We start from the raw sequence: 7089 nt of genomic DNA, 5'->3' as shown, positions 1-7089 counted from the left end.
GTGGATGTATTTCAGCATAGGAAAGGACTGTGAACCTTATACGTGCTGATTTTGTAGCATAGGGGAGGACTGCGAACCTCGTACGTGCTATGAATTAGGTTGCAACATAGGGAAGGACTGCGAACCTTGTACGTGTTGTGGATGTACTATGGTATAGGGAAGGACCGCGATCCTTGTACGTACCATAAATGGTGAACATAGGTAAGGACTGCGAACCTTGTACGTGTTCACGACCTTGAGTACAGTTATAGACGGTGAACTATGAACGTACTCTCGGTAGACTGAGGTTAGTGATTGTAGATATGTATGTATGTATGGTAGCAAGTATGTATGTAGAACAGAAGGGTAAGTAGTGAAGTATGGATATGTATCTACAGATATGTATGTATGTGTATGTATTGTATGGCGTTCGATTAACTAGAACTCACTCAGCGTAGCTGACTTTTAGTATGCACGCAGGTGAGCTGATTATAGAGTTAGCAGGAGGATGACACATGGCATGGATTGAACGGCTGGCATCTGAAGAAGGAAGAAAAGATATTTTAAATATAAAGTTTTGTGTTATGGTATCAAAGAAAAGATTTAATGTTTTGTAACAAATGATTGATGTTTTATATTCCGCGAAAAGTTTTAATAAACTCTGGTTTGAAGAACTGTGTTTATAAGTAAATCCGACGCTAAAGTAGGGCTACCGGGTTCGGGGCCTTACAAGTTGGTATCAGAGCATAAGTTCGAGAGATTTAAGCATCCTACATGCTTAGACTCGAACAGAGTATGGGATTTAAGTAAGAAAGGAAAGAAGATGCCAGTTCAAGAATGCCATGTGTCGCTCAAGCAAGATCAGTAAAGGTAAAGTGTATGATTAAATGATATATGTTAATGAGAAAGGAAAGATATGTGAACGATAAGGATAGAAGTAATTGATTGTTTGATTTGACTAACTGCTTAAGTAGGACCAGCACAAATAGACTCATAAAGGGAAGTGTATAGGACACGGAAAGCAACGTGATCAGCTAGTCACAGCTGGCCACTGTTATTACCTGTTAGCCTTGCTATCCTTGTACTAAATAGTTCCTTGAGTGATGATGTTTGTGTTGTCCCTTTTAGAATACTGATGGCTGGAGCTGGAGAATTTGTGGGAACTGGGGGTCGCAGTGGACGTCGTGGCAGGCCTCGTCTTGTCCGGCAACCCTCGGTAGAAGAAGCTTCGCACATCGAAGATGAAGGAAGCGCCGCTGGAGGAGACCAGAACAACAACAAAGAAGTTCAACTTAGCCCTGCAGTTCAAGCAGCCATTGTTCAAGCTGTAGTTGCTGCTGTGAAGAACCTGAATCCCGAAGGATCTGCTGGAAGCCGTGAACGAACTGCTGAAGGGGCGGGTGGTGATGGTAGGAAGGATGGGGAAGGAGAAAGAGGGGCCTCGAGTGAGGATAAGTCTGTGAAAGTCGATGACAGGAGAAGAGGCCAAGGTGGGTGCAACTATAAGTCCTTCAAAGGATGCGACCCGCCAAAGCAGACTGGGTTGGGAGACGCAATCGCTACTCTCCAATGGATAGCCACTATGGACAAGGTTATCCGCATTAGCGAATGCCGTCCCGACCAAGCTGTGGGTTATGCTACTCAGTCATTTGAGGAAGAAGCTATGTATTGGTGGGAAGGTGTGGAGCAGAGAAAGACTAGGGATGAGATCAAGGCGTTGAGATGGGACGATCTGAAGGAGTTGGTGATGAAAAAGTTCTGCGCAGATGCCGAGGTTGAAAGGACGGAGATGAAGTTCCTGAATTTAAAGGCCGGTATGATGACGCATCGTGAGTATACTACTGAATTCAACCGACTATCTAGGTTGGTGCCTGATATGGTTGACACTGAGGTCAAAAGAATCAAATGTTATGTGAGGGGATTGCCACAAAAAGTCCGCATGTTGGTCAGGGCAAATAAACCTGCTACTTTTGACTCTGCTGTTGAACTTGCAAAAGTTGTTTATGCTGACCTGGCTGAGGACGATTTGGTGGTGGGGGAAAAGAAGGAGAAGAAATGGGCTACCTCTGCTAAGTGGTCTGGCGAGATGGTGACAACAACTGATGAGAGGAAGGCCAAGGTTGGGAACAAGGATGCGTGTAAGACGTGTGGGCGAGTGCACCCGGGGGAATGCAGGATTGGGACAGACAGGTGCTATCGGTGCGGAAAGGGTGGGCATTACTCTCGAGACTGCCCTGATCGTCCAAAGTGCTACAAATGCGGAAAAGCTGACCACATGGCTAGGGATTGCAAGGAATCAGGGGCGGGAGGTGCGGAAAGATAAAGATTTGGGGAAACTGCAGAGAGGAACGCTTGATGAAGGAATAATTGTTCATGCAATGGTTTTATTAAGTTGCTTTTGCTTAAGGACTTGTTGTGTGTTAAGGTTTAAAACTTATGGTTATCAGTGACGTGTAATATATTGAGTAGGTTATGAATGATTATTATGTTATGATGAAATGTTGTTTTAGACAATAGTGTTGAAAGTACTAATCGAAGCCCTTGGAGGTATGAGATGAGTTGTGGTACATCGAGGGTCTCATGGACAAGCTACCATAAATAGCAAAAACACATGACCACCATTCGATGACTGCAAAGTCGGAAGTAAGAAGGATAACTCAGAAAGCGAAGGCGATTCAATAAAGCGTGCAAAAATAAGAAGTTTTCCATTTATAGGGAATAAGTTAGGTTTCGGGGACGAAACCTCTTTAAGGAGGGAAGACTTGTAACATCCCGAAATTTCAAAGTGATATTAATTATATTACTTACTAATAGAGGGAAAGTTTACTCGGGTTGTCAGGAAATAAATAATAGAGTAGGAGGTGGTATGAGTCGGGCTAGTGTTGGATTAATGGAGACGGGTTAAATGAGAATGGGCCTTAGGTCCATGGGATTTCAGGGATATAAATATCCCCTAAACCCAAAAATATCTTCATTTCCTTACTTTCTACACACACACTCCAAAAACACACACACCATCTACACCGCCGCCGGGCCGAGGAGAGGAACGGGCAGATCCGAGAGAGAGAGAGAGAGAGCAATTAGTGTGTTAACAAGTTAAACGAGATCCAAACAAGCTCAAAAAGTCAGCCGTGCACAGCTGAAGAAAGGGATTACGATTAACGGTGAACGTAACCGTGTTCAGGTACACGAATGGCATGTGAGTTCTACGTTCGATATAGTAAGTTAGGATGGCAAATCCCTCTAGCTTCTGTCGGACATAGACTCGGCTGGTGATGGCGTAGTTAAGGACTGCGAGCCTTATACGTGAAGTAGATGATATATGTAAACGTAGATAAGGACTGCGAACCTTATACGTAATGTAGATAGGCGTCAGCATAGGAAAGGACTGTGAACCTTATATGTGTTGTATTTGTAGCATAGGGGAGGACTGCGAACTTCGTACGTGCTATGAATTAGGTTGCAACATAGGGAAGGACTGCGAACCTTGTACGTGTTGTGGATGTATTTCAGCATAGGAAAGGACTGTGAACCTTATACGTGCTGATTTTGTAGCATAGGGGAGGACTGCGAACTTCGTACGTGCTATGAATTAGGTTGCAACATAGGGAAGGACTGCGAACCTTGTACGTGTTGTGGATGTATTTCAGCATAGGAAAGGACTGTGAACCTTATACGTGCTGATTTTGTAGCATAGGGGAGGACTGCGAACCTCGTACGTGCTATGAATTAGGTTGCAACATAGGGAAGGACTGCGAACCTTGTACGTGTTGTGGATGTACTATGGTATAGGGAAGGACCGCGATCCTTGTACGTACCATAAATGGTGAACATAGGTAAGGACTGCGAACCTTGTACGTGTTCACGACCTTGAGTACAGTTATAGACGGTGAACTATGAACGTACTCTCGGTAGACTGAGGTTAGTGATTGTAGATATGTATGTATGTATGGTAGCAAGTATGTATGTAGAACAGAAGGGTAAGTAGTGAAGTATGGATATGTATCTACAGATATGTATGTATGTGTATGTATTGTATGGCGTTCGATTAACTAGAACTCACTCAGCGTAGCTGACTTTTAGTATGCACGCAGGTGAGCTGATTATAGAGTTAGCATGAGGATGGCACATGGCATGGATTGAACGGCTGGCATCTGAAGAAGGAAGAAAAGATATTTTAAATATAAAGTTTTGTGTTATGGTATTAAAGAAAAGATTTAATGTTTTGTAACAAATGATTGATGTTTTATATTCCGCGAAAAGTTTTAATAAACTCTGGTTTGAAGAACTGTGTTTATAAGTAAATCCGACGCTAAAGTAGGGCTACCGGGTTCGGGGCCTTACAGTTCCCGATAGTTTCGTAGTTGATGTTTTAAAAACTTCAAGAAAAGTCGATAAGTCATTGATAATTTCCCATTTCTCATTTGAAAAGGGGATTGCCAAATCATTCTCGGCAAGACTAGAATGAAACATTTGTAAAGTTTCTCTTTGTTCCAAAGCACTTTGAAACATTATGCAAGTGGAATTCCTTCGATGAGGTACATCCCAATTAGCTCCCAAAGCTTTTCTTCCTGTATCTTTACAAAATTTTCTATATTCCATTTGTCTTTTTTTACTTTTCTTAAAAACTTCATGTATCATTAGTCTAAAATCGTTTATAACCGATGTAACCTCATCCGAAGCAAGTCCGTCTTGCACGATTAAATTAATGATATGTGCAACACACTTTGAGTGAAAAATACACCATTGCAAATCGGCGTATATTTTAATTTTAATTTATCAACCGCCGATGTATTATTCGACGCGTTATCAAATGCCATTGAAAATATTTTATTTTCTAGTTTATAAGTTTTTATAACATAATCTAAAATTTCAAACAAATTATCTCCCGTATGTGGATACTCAAAGAGTTCGAAAGCAATGGTGCGTTTCATCATTTCCCACGATGACGGGTCTACCCAATGAGCGGTGACACAAAGATAAGATTCGGGTAGACCATGTGAAGCCGACCAAACATCACTAGTTAAGTTTATTCCCGTATTTATATTTTCAAAATATGCAATTAGTACCTCTTTGGTCTTCTTCCACAATTTTAAACAATAACGTTTAAGAGTATGACGACTTACGTGAGTGTATTGTGGTTGAAGCGTATCTCGAATCAAGGCGGTTAAGCGAGGGTTGTCGAAGTGGCTAAACGGCAAAGCTTCTTGAATCACAAACTTCGCCATACGATCTTGAACTCGATCAATTTGGTATGTAAATATTCCGCCTTCACTATCCATTTGCGTTTGTTGCGAATCGACGTTCTTTTTCAACGCCTTGCAATACGGTTTTTCGATGTGTTTCTTCAAATTTGAATTCGAAAGTGGGTTTAAATAAATCCCACAAAACTTGCACCGAGCCTTCAATGAATGGTCATCACTCAATTCAACCAAATCCCAATTGCACCAAATCTCTTGATTACGATTATGAGGTACAATACGAACGAAACTTGGTTCGGCGTTGGAACCTTGACCAACCGATGATTGTGAGGCAGCCATAACAACAAATATGAATATAGAAGAGAAAACAAGATATTAGAGAACTCAAAACGTTGTAATAGCGTTTTTTGTATTTTTTTGCGTTCGGGTTTGCGTTTTGAGTGTTGTGATGAACCCATGACACCAAATACCTATTTATACTAGTAGTGGGGTGCTTGGGGGAGCCAAAAAACGGCTATTTTTGACCCCAACGGTCAAAAAACGGCCAAAAAAAACGATTTTCAACGGCTATATTCGATCCAACGGCTAGAACCGGTTAGGAACCGGTTCCGGATGGTTCGGTTCCAGAACCGGTTCCGGTTCCTACCCGCCCCAACTCAGAAATGCAAGAACCGGTCACGGATCATCGGGTTGAATCAGATAGGGTCCGGTTCCTACAAAAAAGGGTAGGAACCGGTTCGGGTCCGGTTCGGTTCCAGGAACCGGTTTCGTTGAACATCTCTAAACGGTTATGTAGTATGACAACTTTCTTTTGAAAACATGCATTTTAGTTTTCTTGTGTTTGGGCGTAATAGTATTTATAGTAAAACAAGTAATCGTACCCGGGCGTTGTAGCGAGGCACGTCAACTAACGTGGATGTATTACCAAAAACGCCCAAGTTGCTAATCAGTCCCACTCCTAACTTAAAGTAATATGCTTTAACAACCAACTTTAAATCAACTTTCAAACCAAGGATAATAAGTTCAGCTGAAGATACAAAAAAAAATCAAAAACAAATCAGACACTCTTGACGCTCGCTACTGGACTCGTAGAGGCTGCCATCGCGCCTTTTGGCACCACATGTGTCGTCTTGTTTAGCGCCCAAGCTTGTCAACATGGCCATAGGTTCAACAGATTATAGCATCGCTAAGAGATGACCGCGATAAATTACAAATATTGACCATTATTAACAATTGAGAACACGAACATGTCGTCGTGATAGGGCATTGATTTCCTGTGTCCCTTAGCTGTTTCAAATCTGTTCAATAAAACAAATAATATGTAAGTACACCATTAACCATTTTCATAAATCAAAATGCTTTCAACATCAAAAGAATCAAGTTTAGGGATCATGTTATCATGAAAACCTATGGGCCATGATAAGTTTTCACAAATACAATGTTGTCATCTATATTATAAATTAATACATATTTGGTAGTTGCTCAGTTGATGTATTTTTGGTAATTTATTGGGTAATATTGGCTATTGGTGTTCCATTGGTAGTTAATTACATAAAAGGTTCCTGGGAAAAAAATGCATGAATAGATCACCCACTTGTTTACCATCGTTACTATCAATTAATGGATGCCATATCCATGAGAACTAACAATTGCCATCATCTCTCCTAGTAGCTCATCAAAATGGTGGGAGGCTATATTCAAGATCAAAACACCAAAATAAACAATGTTGAAGATAATATATTAGTATTTTTAATTCATGAGATTTACCAAAATAAACAATGTTGGTCCATTAACTGCAGCATTAAGTGGATCATGTACCTGATTACGGAAATACGCCTTTAAGCAAAAATCAAAACCACAAAGAGTTGAAAATAAACAGATTAACCGAACCAACCCGAAAATCGAACCG

Source organism: Bidens hawaiensis, unplaced genomic scaffold (assembly GCF_021521415.1).
Source record: "Bidens hawaiensis isolate Kalapana, Puna unplaced genomic scaffold, B.hawaiensis_p1.1 tig00017053_1, whole genome shotgun sequence".
Taxonomy (NCBI): Eukaryota; Viridiplantae; Streptophyta; class Magnoliopsida; order Asterales; family Asteraceae; genus Bidens; species Bidens hawaiensis.
Note: the sequence above shows the minus strand (reverse complement) of the source record.